The sequence below is a fragment of the Triturus cristatus genome, chromosome 4_1, assembly GCF_964204655.1.
Source record: "Triturus cristatus chromosome 4_1, aTriCri1.1, whole genome shotgun sequence".
NCBI classification, from domain to species: domain Eukaryota; kingdom Metazoa; phylum Chordata; class Amphibia; order Caudata; family Salamandridae; genus Triturus; species Triturus cristatus.
In genome coordinates this window covers 77,053,379-77,069,845 of record NC_140585.1, presented here as the reverse complement: position 1 = coordinate 77,069,845, position 16,467 = coordinate 77,053,379, and the positions used below count along the sequence as shown (strand labels likewise).

Genomic DNA, 16,467 nt, shown 5'->3' with positions numbered 1-16,467 from the left:
ATTTACAATTGAATGTCCATAAAATGAAAACAGGCTAAGAAGTGAGGCTGCGCAGTTTGCCAATACAGGGCGTAATAACGGTATGGCGGCTTAGAATGGGTCAGAAACTCTGGAAATTGTAGTGCGGAATATGAAATGAATTTCCATGTTTGACGACTTCCCTAAGATTAAGGATCGAAGCTTAATTCCCGGTTGAAGTGTTTGATATAAATTGTATTTTAATACAAATATGAAAAACTGTTAATTGTGAAGAGGGACTTATTAATTTAGTGAAATGATTTAGCAATATGATTTTGACTTAACAAAATTTCGTAAGTCAGACCTTTACAATATGGCCGCCGCATGAATGAACTCTCTTTATTTATTTTTTGATTCACGAGTCACTTTCTATGTTTATGAATTGTATAGCACATCTTTATTTAAACACATAATTTGAAATGTCAAGTTGACACTGACGAAGGCGGCAACGCCGAAACGCGTTTGTTAACTTTTGTGCAGAAACGACGAAATAAATTCAAATTTAAGCTTGGACATCGTGTATGGCTCAGAAGTGCGCTCTGTTGGAGACATTCGGCGAATGTGAGAACCTGCGTTGTGGAATAGAACGCGCACCCACCGTGCGCTGAGCAAGCACCCGCGGCGTTGAGGTGCAACGGCTGGTGGATCTGTGTTTTGGGAAATATATATATATATATATTCACTGACAAAAACAAAGATTTTAAAAAAAATTTGGGTGAAAATGGCACATAAAACACATCATTTTCAAGCTAATAAAACCACTGAAATTCACCAGTTATACTTATCTCAAGTAACTGTAACTCGTACCCTAAAGTAACTATAATCCGTGCCCCGCCATGCACAGCATTATCAACAATGATGGCATTTCAGATGTGATTAGGGATGTTAAAAATGTAATCAGCGAATATGTCATGAGTCATTTAATGCGAGGGTAAAAGCAGTGCATGGTGAGGGCACAAGTTATAGTTACTTTACGGTACAAGTTACAGTTACTGTACTGAAAAAGTAGACTGCTAACAATCTATTTTTATTACAAAAAAGTGGTGCTCCTGAAGTCATATTGATGTAATCAAAACAGTAATACTTCAAGCATTTTCTATAGAAATTATAAAAATGAGGGGGTCTTTTTCCTCAAATAGCGACAAAGCGTTTTAAATTATTTTGCTATATTTATGTATTTTATCCAGTTGACCACTTGATTATTTATTGTACTTTGGGGAGAGGATGTGGGGTTACGACCAGAGCTGCCGACTTTGCAGTTAGGGAACCAGGTTCGAGTTTTGGTGTTGGCTCAACATTCTGAGATTCTGGGCAAATCACTTAATCTCCCCATGCCTAAAACCAAAATGAATGTGTCCTTGTGTAGTTCAGGTTTGTGTAATGTAACTGATGCTCATGTAAAGCACTCCAATACCTTCGGGTCAAATCTGTGCTATATAAAACTGCAAAACAATTTAATATTAAGCGTTTTGCACACTTCTGCCATTGGGCTATATTTGGGTGATATTTGTGCTACATTTGGGCTCTTTCTTCCATGTTGGCCATCTTGGGAGACTTTTCTGTTATGAATCTCCCTAAATTCTTTATTTACTGCTGTATCCTCGGTAGAAAATGCTTTCAGTTTTCCACTTCAATTCTATCAAGATGGCGGTCAGATGATATATATATTACCTACCAGTAGGTATAGTTAGGACCTAGTTTCCATAGGAAAAGCATTTTTTGAATTGCCTATAACTTTGGCGCCCTTTGACCAATCTTCACGAAATGTTCCCAAAAAGGTGTTAAAGTAGGTTCTGCGTGTCATGGAAAGTTTGGGGGTGATCTGTCCTGTGAGGACTAAAAAATTGGGGCACAAAACAAGGGTGAGTTTGTGATGTTAATTCCCATAGGAACGCATTGTCGAATCTAAAGCCTGAACAGCTGGACAGAATTGCACCAAATTTGGCAGAAAGATAGATGTTGTTACGCAGATTGTGCTTTTTGTTATTTGGTGCAAATCTGCCCAGTCATTTTTAGTAAATTGAAGCCAAAAATTATAGATATAACTCTGCCCATGACTATTTCGCACAGGCTTTGCTTCAGTCAGTAGGACAAGCAGTTGTGTAAGGTACCCCAGTGAGCATCCTTGGAGTGCCTTGTGTGTGAGGGAAAGGAATTTAAATGACTCTTTCTCATACTGGAAGCCAGTGGAAGGATTAAAGGACCAGTGTGATGTGTTCATGTTATTTTAGACCCAGCAACAGGTATGCAGCTATTTTTAAACCTTCTGGGCCAGGAGAGGGGCGCGTGTCCACCTCCCAATTTAAAATAAGGCCTGGCCCTGGGAGATAGGGTCTTTGGGCCAAAATCGTCCTGGGATATACATTTTTGATTTGCTAATAACCTTGTCTCCTTTTTTACGACTCTTCACAAAACTCTCCCCTAAAAAAATTAATCCACCTCAGCTCCTTCCTGGAAAGTTTCAGGGTGATCCATCAAGGGGGGGTTGAGAAAAAGTGGTGTTTAAAAACGTAAAATCTCCATGCATTTTCCTTAGACTTCTTTAAACAGGGCAACAGCAAAAACTGCTGAGCGAAATTTCACCAAGTCCGGCAGGAAGCTAGATCTGGATCTGCAGATTGTGCTTGTTGTGATATGGTGTAAATCTGTTCAGTCGTTTTTGAGAAATTTGTGGTGAAAAATAATTGTATTATTTGGCGCGCAAGAGTCCCACTAACCTCCCGTGAGACATTGGAATCAAAAATGGAGCCCTGTGATTGGTGAAGAGGCTTGTTTTTCTCGTGAGCCTTCACGCTCTTGTGGGAGCCAGAGGGATGTTTGACGGAAACCCACATGCATTTACCACACATGCCTTTACAACGCAGTCTCTACCCCAATTGCAACGTTACCTTGCAAGTCATTACAATGACTTGCCTTAGGGGGGTGCTGGACTCTGGATTAGTATAACTTACTATGCCAACTCCATTCTACTCAACAGTAGGGAAGGTGTTGGACTTAAAATCCATCAGCAGTCCCCCCCTTAAAGCAAGTCATAACGACTTGTGTGGTAAAGGAACTCATGGTAACGTCGTACTCGGGGTAGTGACTGAGTTGTAAAGGCAGATCATGGTAATGACTGCGTGGTAAAGGATGTTTCCCGAGTGAGAGGCTCCCACGAACTGAATGGCAGGCTGTTGGAATGGCAGAAATTAAATGGCTGCCATTACTGCTTACTGTGAAAAATTGAAAGTGTTGCAGAAATTAAATAAATAGCTGTATAAGGGGGCAGCAGAAAGGCATGCTGTCCCCCTAGATTTATAGAGGAGGTGTCTAAGGGTTAACTACTATGAAGAAAGTAAATGTATATTGTTTTTAACTAATTTCTACAATTTCGCGGAACTATTGCAGGATTGTGAATAGTAAAAAGGAGTAGATGAGTTCCCAATACACTCTATTAGTAGGAATGCTTATTGTGGTCCTTGTTTTTGAGAAGAAGTGTGTAACAGAGAAGTACTGTAATGAGAAATAGTTAATTCTTATTTTCAAATAATGTTATGTTCTTGCAAGACTCTTGCAGATTTATGAAAAGTTGGAAGGAGTAGGTGATGTTTGAATACACTCTATGATGCACACTTGTTACTGTAGGAAGATGTGTTACTGGTTATGGTGATTATCAAAGTCTACTATTTATGTTCATTTTCTTGGTAAGACACACCCTACTACACACCCATCATCTGAGATAGAGGTCTGAAAGGAGAATCTAATCCCTCCCCACACCCTACAAGCCACACCCTTCATTACAGAGACAGGTCACAACAGAGAGGCCAGTCCCTCCACACACCCTACTATGCACACCTGACATCTGAGAGAGAGTTCGGAAAGGGGAGACCAGACCCTCCGCACTCCCTACCACATACACACATCATTACAGAGAGAGATCTTAAGAGAGGGAAGTCCCTCTACACACCCTACTACACACAGCGATCATGTCATTGCAGAGTCTGAAAGGTGAGCCCAGTCCTTCTCCACACTCTACTACACACACCCGTCATCCAAGAGAGAGGTCTGAGCTGAAAAGCCAGTATCTCAAAGGCACACTACTACAGACACCTTTTACCTGAGAGAGGGGTCTGAAAGGAGAGGCCAGACCCTCCCCACATACTACTACGCACACCTATCATTTGCAAGAGGGGTCTGAAAGAAAAAGCCAGTCTATCCACACACCCATCATCTGAGAGAGCGGTCTCGGCGGAGCGACCGGTCTCTCTCCATACAACCTACCACGCACATCCGTCATCTGAGGGAGATGTCTGAAAGAGAAGGCCAGTCCCTCCCCACACCCTACTACACACATTCGTTATTTGAGAGAGAGGTATAAGCAGAGAGACCACTACCTCCACACACCCTACAACGTACACACGTCATCCGAGAGAGAGGTCTGAAAGGAGAGGCCAGTTCCTCCACTCATCCTACTAGGCACACCCATCATGTGAAAGAGAAGTGTCAAAGGAAAGGCCAGTCCCTCTCCAAACCCTACGATGCACTCCCATCATTACCCATCAGTGGTGTCATTTAAGAGTTCATCAGTGATGTCATAAATGATGTCATAGAACATGTCATGAGTTATGTCATATGTGAGGTCATGAACAGTGCATGGTAGGAGTGCAAGTCATAGTTAGTGCTACTAACTATAGCTGCTGAATTTCTGTGTTTTTTTTAGTTTAAAACATTAAGGTTGTCACTGAGCAATTCACCTAACTATAATGTTACTTTAACCTATGTTTTTTTCAGTGAATATATATATATATATGTATATATATATATATATATTCACTGAAAAAACCATAGGTTTCACACATGTTATAGTTAGCGGAAATTTTACTGATAAAAAACCAGTGAAATTCCCCCGTTATAGTTAGCGCAGGCAACTATAACTCACGCGACCGCAATCCTCTGCTGATGCAAATACTGTATTTAGACACTTATTTGCCCATGTCTTCTTCCATTAAATTTTAGCTATACATATATTGCAAATATTTTTTTTTCATAAAGACACATATGTCATCAGCAGAAGATTGCAGTCGCGTGAGTTATAGTTGCCTGCGCTAACTATAACGGGGGAATTTCACTGGTTTTTTATCAGTAAAATTTCCGCTAACTATAACATGTGTGAAACCTATGGTTTTTTCAGTGAATTTGCAAGGTTTTTTAAATGCTAATTCCTAACTATAACGTGTGTGAAACCTATGGTTTTTTCAGTGAATTAGTACGGTTTTTTAAATGCTAAGTTTTTTTCCCTTATAATAAGCCCTGTACATTTGGTGGCCTTCGGCCACCAAAAGCACAGGGGGTGGGGTAAGTGTGGATAGTGTTTTTTGCCCTTAACATAAGCCCTGTACATTTGGTGGCCTTCGGCCACCAAAAGCACAGGGGGTGGGGTAAGTGTGGATAGTGTTTTTTTTATTTTTATTTTTTTACCGTACGCTTACCGTAAGCGTACGGTAAGCGTACCCCGCGAAATTGCCGAAAAAAAAATAAAACCGTTTTTGCACTTGGGGGATGTTTGGGGACTCCCTCAACATGACTATGTGGGAGGGAGTTGTCAAAACAGCCCCTTTACATGTTTTTGGGCTTGATATTTTAAAAATCACTCTCAGTGCGAGAGACAAAATGGCGGCCGCCGCTTCCTGGTTTCGGCCGATTCGAATGTTTACTAAGATCTAAGAGCCAATCAGAATCGCGCTCGCGCACGCCACCGTACGCTTACCGTAAGCGTACGGTAAGCGTACCGTAAGCGGGCTTAGATATATATATTGATTTAAAGGCTATTTTCTCAGAATCTACTGAACAGATTTACACCAAACCTACAAAAGGCACTTCCTTGACCTAGGGACTACCTCTCTGCCAAATTTTGAGTAATTCTGTTCAGCCGTTCGGGCTGTAGCTCGTTCTAAAGGTCCTATGGAAAAATGCATGGGAAAAACGCGTTTTGGGACCCCCCTTTTATCTCAGCCCCCGCTTGACGGATCCCCCCGAGACTTTCAGGGTAGGAGCGGAGCGTAGCGCCCCACCTATTTTGAGAAATTTGCGAGGATTCGTCGACCGGCGCCAAAGTTATTCAAAATAGAATGTTGAGGTTTTCCTATGGAAACGTGGTCCTAACTATAACTACCTACTGGCGACCGCCAGTAGGTAATATATATATATATATATATATATACATATATATATATAAATATAGAGCTGATATATATATATATCAGCCAGTGGCGGTCGCCTCTGGGTAGTTATAGTTAGGTCAGCTGTTCCATAGGAAAAGTGCTTTTTTGTGTTGCTAATAATTTCAGGCAGGGGCTGAGAAAAACGGGAGTCTCACAAAGAAAAATCCCCATGCATTTTCCATAGACTGCTTTAGACACAGCTACAGCAAAAACTGCTGAACGAAATTGGGTGTAAGTCAGTTCAGTAGTTTTTGAGAAAAATTAAGGTTAAAGAAAATAACGATATCTGGAAAGTTGGCGTCCAGATATGCTCTGATTAGCCAATTTAAAGGAGACTAGTTAATCCTGATTGGTTGGTTTTAACCTGAATAATATGTTTTGGCATCCATTACAAGACTCAGGGACTTGGTCCGTGTCCTGTAAATGAATTAAAAAAATATGTAAGAGAGCAGAGTGAGCACACCGAGACCCCAAAGGGCATGTGGGGAGTCCCTATGGCGCTCCCCTTTATAGGCTGGCCCAAAAATTTACAACATGTGGTGGGTTCTAAGGCAATTTTACCTTGTGAAAAATGCTGATGTTCTGCTGGAAATTTCATGAATCATGTTTGAGAGAAAACTGTTTTCTCATCATTTTCTCATTGAGGTTATGGAAGGTGCTCCAGAAGAGAAAATGAGAACATATTTTCTGTAAATTCACTTTATCGTTCTCAGCCATGTGAGAATAAGGTTTGGTGGCGAGGATTACACATATCTTTCTTCACTTTATTAATCCAGCAGCCTTCAAAGAATATCTTAATTAAAAAAACAGCATTAACTACGTTTCCCATGAACCACCGGGGAATATGTCTCCATAACAACTGTTGTCCAATCATGTAACAGTCCATGGGTCACTCACGACCACCTCGCAGCCTTCCATACCAAATGAAGAGATGGTCAGACAGTAGAGAATACAAAAAGATATATGTTTATTCAGATTCACTAGCGCGAAGCCCGATCTGCCCAGTCTCTTAGGAGTGCTGCAGAGGGACTGACATCAGCCAACATGGAAATACATTATTTACAATTCAGAACCAATGAAGGCATGCCCATGATGGCATTTTCTAGGCAGATGCAACTGAACAAAGAAGTACAGAAGGATAAGTTTTGATTCTCACGCCGGGCACACACTATATCCTACTCAAGGTCGTTCTGTCCGTGCCTACCACGAGACTGGTGGGAGAAGGCCTCTATCTGGTGGGAAAGGTATGCACTAATAAGAACAATGTATTCATTAGCAAAGCATGGCCCAACCTTGGAGAAACAAGACTTAGCACAGGCCGCTTCTCGAAAAGGTGAGGATTAGTTTTGATCATGGTTCAAATTGGGGGCCAAACAGAAAATAGTGCCACAAATGCTAACTTACATATAATAATGCACAAGCAAAGATAGCGAAAACATTTTCATTCCAACAGTGTGGGTATAACCTGCCATTCACTCCAATGCATTTCAATAGGGTTCATGTCCCAGAGTGCTGTAACGGCTGCCTAAACATGTTGTCCATATTGTGGCCAGCCAATAAAGGGGGGTTCCATTGGGACTCCCACATGCCTTTTGGGGTCTGGGTATGCTAGTTCTGCTATATATATGTGTGTGTGTGTGACGTCCCTTCCTGTTCCTCTTTCTTCACTACTCATCAGTTAAGTCATTGCCTTCTTAACTCTGGTCATGGCTGTGATACATGGTTTAATTTTCCATCGGTTTCTGGGGGTGTGATTTACTGTTGAGGCACTTTTCCACACAATAGGTGGACGTGTTATTTTTGTGTATCAAGCCTTTTAGCAGCAAAGTAGGCTTATCAGCCCGAGTGCTCTCCTTAGTACTGTGCGGGTCCCCTAGGTGGCGCTATTTCACACCGCTTGTGGAACCTGTCAGGCACGTCAAGGCCTGTTAGAGCAGCTTGGAAACAGTGCGCTTTACGGCTTGCGGGTGCGCTGTGGAAGCAAAGCCTGTGGTCTACTGAGCGCTGCACCGAGCACTGGGTGCAGTAAATATGGCAACCCATCTCTCCTCTTCTAGGACTCCTACCAGTGGAACTCCCTCCCTCTCCAGCTGAAGCTTGAAAACTACTGCCCTCAAAGCAGAAAACTCTGAAAGACGGGAAACAGCCTTTACAACCTGGTTTTTACCATGTTGTAACTTTACCACGCATGTTTTAGAACGCATATGCTTTTATAACGTATGTGTTTACGACGCATTTAAGGTTAAGTTCGGGTATGGGAGGGTCTTCTCCTACAGGGAAGCATGTCCTTCTGGGCCACCCTGCCACTATCAGTAACGGGCCGCATATCGCTACTGAAGATGATCGCCTTGCCCCGACTCTTATACTTCTTCCGCGCACTCCCAGTGTGGGTCCCCGGAACGATCTTTAAGCACCTCAAGTCGTTAATAACGTCATTCCTGTGGGGCTCGGGCACACGCAGAATAGCGCTAACGACACTGACTCGCCCGAAGGACGAGGGGGGACTAGCGGTCCCGAGCTTCGAGCTCTATTACCTCGCTGCACAACTGCAGTCATTCACGCAGGAAATAGCGAGAGTCTACCGAGGCCCGGAGGGGGAGCGGGACGCTGGTACCCCCCGCCATGTATTGGCTTACATCACCCTCCAGCAGAGGTTAACATTAGGGGACCTGACCCAGGAGGAGCGCACGTTCCGCCTATGTTGGAACAGCTCGCAGAGACGAGCAGGAGTCAGACACCCGTATGCGCCTGAAATCCCACTGGGCATGGTGACAGCGCTCCCTCATGGGGGAGACTGGTCGAGGCTGCAGTTGTGGGAGGAGGCAGGCCTGCAGGTGTTGGGGGACCTGTACGAGGACGGCGCCCTGTCCCTGTTTCAATCGCTGCGGGATCGATACGACCTCCCAAGAGGGGACTACCTCTTACATGCGGCGGTGGTGCGCGCCGTGCAGGCACACTGGGGTGAGGGTTTAGTTGAGCCCGCGACAACACAGGTGTGCCAATACACAATGATGTCAGCCGGCACCTTTAAAGCAGTGACGTGCCTTTACTCACGGATGGTGAGGGAGGCCATTCAGCCCCTGACTGCGCTAAAAAACAAGTGGGAGCTGGACCTACAGGTGGACATCCCTGACACCACCTGGGCGCAATTGGTGCGTAGAGCCAGAAAAAGCACGAGAAATGCGAGATTTCAATTGATTCACTTCTACGTGCTCCATAGAGCATACCTCACCCCAGACAAAATCAGGAAATACTTCGGGGCAGCGGAAGCTGCATGCCCTAGATGTAACAGGGTGGGAGCAGACCTGATTCATATGCTGCGGACCTGCCCAAACCTGCAGGAGTACTGGGAGGGGGTCGGCAGCACGTTGACTGACGTAGCGGACAGAGCATTACAATACGACGCGGCCGTTTGCATACTCCACTGGTTTCCGCACACGCCCAAGAATAAAATATCCAGTAAATTTATAGACATGGGCCTAGTCCTTGCAAAGAGGGAGATGACGAAGGGGTGGAAATCGAGGGTGGGCCCCACACACCGTCGCTGGCTGAATGAGTTCCTCAAGTGGGCGGCTAGCGAGAGCACACTCAGGTACCAGCTGGCTCACCGCAGACCGAGTGACAGGGCACAGGCGGCGGCAATGGAGTGGGAACTATTAGTGCAGGCCCTGCGGGATAGCCTGATCAGCGGGGAGGAGGACGAGACCCCTGACGCGACAGACGGAGTGGTGTCACCGGCCCCCCTGCCGAGCACACACGAGTAGGGGTTACTGAATTTCTCCTGCTGCCTACTGCACACGTGGATTGTTCCTAACTGGGCGCAATGGGGGGGGGGCACTGGGGAGGGGGGAGGGTGGGGGATAGACTGGCAAGGTTTAGGCTTAATGGAAGTAGGATACCAGCCCACGCATACCTGGGGGCGCGTGAGTGCAACATTCAAAAGCGGGCAGCGGGTTTCCCCGCCGGCAGTTCGTCCTTTCTAGTATCGTTTTACTGTACCATACGAATGAGTGATGCCGCCCGGCCTCCGGGATGTGGGCAGTACAGCTGTGTACGTTGCACTACATACTGGTCAAAGGGAAGGCGGGAAACCCGCTTTACAAATATGTGCCTTGATGGTTGAATTATACGTTTGGTCCTGCAATAAAAACGGTTTGACAAAATGGGAGGGTCTTCTCCCACAAATACAATGTTTATATATATAAATATATATATAAACAATGCGTGGTAAAGGCATACGTTTTAAGAGCATTTGCTATCTAAAAAAATGTGGAGTAAGTAATGCGTGGTAAAGACATGCTGACTATTTCACAGCGTTGTTCCGTCATACAACCCCCCAGCATCCCCAAATAAAACAAAAGTAAAATATTCTAAAGTAAGCGACAAAAAAACATAAACCTTGCACATATTCCCAGATGTCTCGTATTAAGTCAAACCCTAAACTTGCAGCCCTTGGCTCTGTTGTGGTACTCCTTGGTCAGGTCATGTCCAGCAATTGTTAGCTGTGCAACAAGAACACTAGCTGATATGAAAGCTTTCGCCTTAGATTACAAAGGACCCCAGGCACCACAGTGAGCCTCTGGGTTTTGGTTCTCTTAGTTAAACCTCCAAACGTGTGGAATCTTCTCTCCTGAGCTCTTCAGCCATTGGCCAGATATCAAGCACGTGGACCACATCGCCTCCTCTGTGTGAGAGTGGACAGCAGGAGGTCTTCTGTCCATTCGAAGGCCTGTGGCCACAGCATGGGGCAGGTCTGCACTGTAAGAGCCGCAGTAAAACGTCGCACACACTATGGATTGAAAGCGGTAAGTTCTGCAATCTATGTCACATCTGAGATCAGCTGGTTGTCCCTCTCTTGTGGTCTCAGATCAGCTGGTTGTCCCTCTATGAAGGTCTCAGATCAGCTGGTTGTCCCTCTGTGAGGGTCTCAGATCAGCTGGTTGTCCCTCTCTTGCGGTCTCAGATCAGCTGGTTGTCCCTTTCTTGCAGTCTCAGATCAGCTGGTTGTCCCTCTATTGTAGTCTCAGGTCAGCTGGTTGTCCCTCTCTTGTGGTCTCAGATCAGCTGGTTGTCCCTCTATTGTAGTCTCAGATCAGCTGGTTGTCCCTCTAATGTAGTCTCAGATCAGATGGTCGTCCCTCTCTTGTGGTCTCAGATAAGTAGGGATGCCCTACACCCGTCTGCTACTGAGAAGTGCTGGGACTCTCCCATTAAATGTATTAGGGCAGTGCCATGCATGCGGCTGCCCACGGCACACGCAGTGGGCCCTGTAAGAGAGCGGCCCCCTTAGCGCCACATTAGGCACATCCCTGCACACCAGCTGCCAGGACCCCTTCCCACGGGAGTCCCGCCTGTGTCCGTGCCTCTGGGGTGTCATTTCCGGTGCGCAGTGGGCTGGGGACAGGAATTTATACCTGCTCCCACCCTTTGGCCATCCTCTTTGTTCCCCGCTGGACACACTGTCACCCTCCCAACCGCTTACCCTGTGTGCCGGCACGCAAAGGAATTGAAAGTATTAATGTATGAATTTGTGTTGCAGGCGGAGTTACAGGGCAATCCGGAGGCTTATTGGTACAAAGGGGTACCCTTTCAGGAGCACAGAGGGGTGCCTTATGCCAAACCCCAGGAGTGTTCACGGCAGGACCTTGGATGAAAATGTGGTCGCCCCGCTAGTCCTTCGGGTGGTTGTGAGGCTGAGCAACCGGGGGCTCGCCTTGCACTGCTCCTCCCCTGAAAGGGCGTGAGTAAAGTCATGGTGGTCCACGGTATTTAAGGGGGATAATCCCCACATGAATTGTAGCACCGATTGGGTCGGCCACGGTGCAGTTTGGCTCATCAGGCGGGCAGGGCAGCTTAGGTGAGTCACCGCTGCCTGCCCTTGGATCGCCCCAAGTTAACCCACCACGTTGGCATCCTCCTTGAATGTAATAAACCTACAGCAAACTGCTTTCCAACGGAATTTGTGTGGACCGATTATTTTGTGCAGCGTGGCCAATTCTGCAAGGGAGGGGATGGGGGGGTAGCTTATTTCGGCACTAGTGCAGTTACACAGCACTGGCAGGAGGCGGACTCGGAATCTGCCATTACCGGTACCGTGCAATGACGAGCTAGATCCCACGTATCGGGGATTGACAGTGCGGTCCCGGTGTTACGAGGTGTACAACCGTGCACCATGTCCCATTCCATAGGGGTTCAACACTCCCACTCTAAAGGGAGCCGGGATTTATGCGCACGGGAGTTATTTTGGGCAAACACTTCCGGGGCATCCGTGACCTGGCAGAAGGGGGATTCCAAACGGCAAGTGCGCTCCACCTGACTAGTAAATATTCACATTAATAAAACACGTTACATTTTAAAGGCATACCCTATTTCTTATTAAATATAGCACTGTATAATTTATTTAGCAATCTTACAGCGAAACATGTGTCAAGAGCACATTGTATTTGTTCCGCTCTTTCGCAAACCTCAGCATCAGCCTCGTGAGGGGCAGTAAGCGCTATATGCCAATACAATCCAGACCCCCAAACTGGAAGGAGTAAGAAACATGTTCTGCTGTCACTCCCTGGGGATGGGGGCGCTGAGTTCTGCTGCTTCTTTCTTAAAATGTACATTCCTAAACTCCTCCGGACTTCGAATGCCAATTTCTCTTTCAAAAAAGACACGTGTATTCAAGACACGTTCATGAGGTTTTGAATAAACGATGACGCAGTCCGACTTCCAAGGGAGCGGAAGTGATCATGTCTGATAAGAGCAGGGCCCCGTTCACCCGCCAAGTGTCGAAGCAATGGCCCCGAGCTTTCTCCCGCTGTCCTGCTGCCTCGCTCCTCCTTGTTTCTCTTCCATTTCTCCTCTTCTTATCACTCCCTTTTTCCACATTTTCTTCTCCCCTCTTCCTTTTTTCTTAATCCTTTCTTTTTCCCAGCCCCTTCCCTCTTGTCCACTCTCGTTATCTTCTCTCCTGGCCTCTCCCATTCAAGCCTCTCATCCCTTCTCCCTTCCTTTGATCAACACTCTCTAGTCCCCTCTCAAGGACGGTCCCTTCCTTGCCCTCTCAAGGACTGTCTCTCCTTGCCTAGCTTCCCTTGCCGCTCTCATTTACAGCTACTCTCTCCTCCTTCCCCTTGACCTCCTCTGCCCATACCTCTCTTTTTCCTTCCTCTTCTGTCTCTTCCATCACTTCCTCCCCTTCCTTTTCTGTCTCCTCATTTTGACTCCACACCCTCTCTCATCTCTCTCCATTCTCCATTGTACTCACATTTTCCTCTCCCCATCTACACCTTTTTTCCTCCCCACCCCATCTCCATCTTTCGCCCTGAAGTCCACTCTTCTCTCACCTCTCCAGATGTTCTCACCTTTCAGACAGGAGTGTCCCCCACTTCCCTCTCTGGTCCAGGGGCTCAGCAGCTCCTTGGGCAGGGTGTTTCCCCGCCCTTCATACCTCTTCTGCCTCTAGGTATGAAGAAGGGTGTGAGCTTCACCGAGTGAGGGGGAGAGGGGGCGGAGAGAGCTGAGCCTTCAAACCGCTGTCACTTCCTCTCCTGCAGCAGAACCAGAAGTGAGAGCTGAGGTGACAGTTGTCGGGGGCTGGGGGGCGGGGGGGGGGGGGGCGTTTTCGCACACTCACCTCGCTGCTGAAAGACAGCAACACACACCTCACACTTGAGACAACTCTCACCTCACACTACAGAGACAGTAACACTGACCTCACACTACAGAGACAGAAACACCGCCCTCACACTATAGACAACACTCACCTCACACTTGAGACAACACTCACCTCACACTACAGAGATAGCAACCCTCACCTCACACTGGATGCAACACTCACCTCACACTAGAAACAACACTCACCTCACACTAGAGACAAAACTCACTTCACACTAGTGAGACAGAAAAACTCTCCTCACACTAGACAGCAACACTCATCTCACTCTAGAGAGACAGCAACACTCACCTTACACTAGAGACAACACTCACTTCACACTAGAGACAACACTCACCTCACACTAGAGACAGCAACACTCACCCCACACTAGAGAAAACACTCACCTCACACTAGAGAGACAGCAACACTCACCTCACACTTGAGACAACACTCACCTCACACTACAGAGACAGAAACACCGCCCTCACACTACAGAGATAGCAACACTCACCTCACACTAGAGACAACACTCTCCTCACACTAGAGAGACAGAAACACTGACCTCACACTACAGAGACAGCAACACTCACCTCACGCTAGAGACAACACTCACCTCACACTTGAGACAACACTCACCTCACACTACAGAGACAGTAACACTGACCTCACACTACAGAGACAGAAACACCGCCCTCACACTAGAGACAACACTCACCTCACACTTGAGACAACACTCACCTCACACTACAGAGACAGACACACTCACCTCACACTACAGAGACAGAAACACCGCCCTCACACTACAGAGACAGCAACACTCACCTCACACTAGAGACAACACTCTCCTCACACTAGAGAGACAGCAACACTCACCTCACACTGGATGCAACACTCACCTCACACTAGAAACAACACTCACCTCACACTAGAGTCAAAACTCACTTCACACTAGTGAGAAAGAAATACTCTCCTCACACTAGACAGCAACACTCATCTCACTCTAGAGAGACAGCAACACTCACCTTACACTAGAGACAACACTCACTTTACACTTGAGACAACACTCACCTCACACTACAGAGACAGAAACACTCACCTCACACTACAGAGACAGAAACACCGCCCTCACACTATAGAGATAGCAACACTCACCTCACACTAGAGACAACACTCTCCTCACACTAGAGAGACAGAAACACTGACCTCACACTACAGAGACAGCAACACTCACCTCACGCTAGAGACAACACTCACCTCACACTTGAGACAACACTCACCTCACACTACCGAGACAGTAACACTGACCTCACACTACAGAGACAGAAACACCGCCCTCACACTAGAGACAACACTCACCTCACACTTGAGACAACACTCACCTCACACTACAGAGACAGACACACTCACCTCACACTACAGAGACAGAAACACCGCCCTCACACTAGAGAGACAGCAACACTCACCTCACACTAGAGACAACACTCTCCTCACACTAGAGAGACAGCAACACTCACCTCACACTGGATGCAACACTCACCTCACACTAGAAACAACACTCACCTCACACTAGAGTCAAAACTCACTTCACACTAGTGAGAAAGAAATACTCTCCTCACACTAGACAGCAACACTCATCTCACTCTAGAGAGACAGCAACACTCACCATACACTAGAGACAACACTCACTTCACACTTGAGACAACACTCACCTCACACTACAGAGACAGAAACACTCACCTCACACTACAGAGACAGAAACACCGCCCTCACACTACAGAGATAGCAACACTCACCTCACACTAGAGACAACACTCTCCTCACACTAGAGAGACAGCAACACTCACCTCACACTGGATGCAACACTCACCTCACACTAGAAACAACACTCACCTCACACTAGAGACAAAACTCACTTCACACTAGTGAGACAGAAATACTCTCCTCACACTAGACAGCAACACTCATCTCACTCTAGAGAGACAGCAACACTCACCTTACACTAGAGACAACACTCACTTCACACTAGAGACAACACTCACCTCACACTAGAGACAGCAACACTCACCCCACACTAGAGACAACACTCACCTTACACTAGAGAGACAGCAACACTCGCCTCACACAAAAGAGACAGCAATACTCAACTTAGAGAGACAGCAACACTCACTTCGCCCAAGAGACAGCAACACTCTCATTAGACAGACAGCAACACTCACCTCACGCTAGAGACAACACTCACCTCAAACCACAGAGACAGAAACACCGACCACAGAGACAGAAACACTGACCTCACACTAAAGAGACAGCAAACACTCACCTCATACTAGAAAGACAGCAATACTCACCTCACACTAAAGAGGCAGTAACACTCACCTCACACTAGAGACAACACTCTCCTCACACTAGAGAGGCAGCAACACTCACCTCACACTAGAGACAACACTCACCTTACACTAGAGACAGCAACACTCACCTCACACTAGAGACAACACTCACCTCACACTAGAGAGACATCAACACTCACCTCACACTAGAGAGACACCAATACTCGCCTCACACTAGAGACAACACTCACCTCACACTAGAGAGACAGCAACACTCACC

General features: G+C 46.5%; 1 protein-coding gene across 2 annotated transcripts in view; it reads right to left on the bottom strand.

Annotated features, from left to right (window-relative positions):
* Positions 1 to 13,699, bottom strand: part of TBC1D10C (TBC1 domain family member 10C) — a 349,369-nt gene extending 335,670 nt beyond the window's left edge. The window contains exon 1 of one of the 2 annotated variants that reach the window (XM_085651636.1): positions 13,571 to 13,699. The gene's annotated coding sequence lies outside the window, so the exon portion shown is untranslated. Of the gene's footprint in view, positions 1 to 13,552 lie in introns of both variants that reach the window. The other variant, XM_085651637.1, reaches the window with a different exon arrangement.
* Positions 13,700 to 16,467: the final 2,768 nt, after the last annotated feature.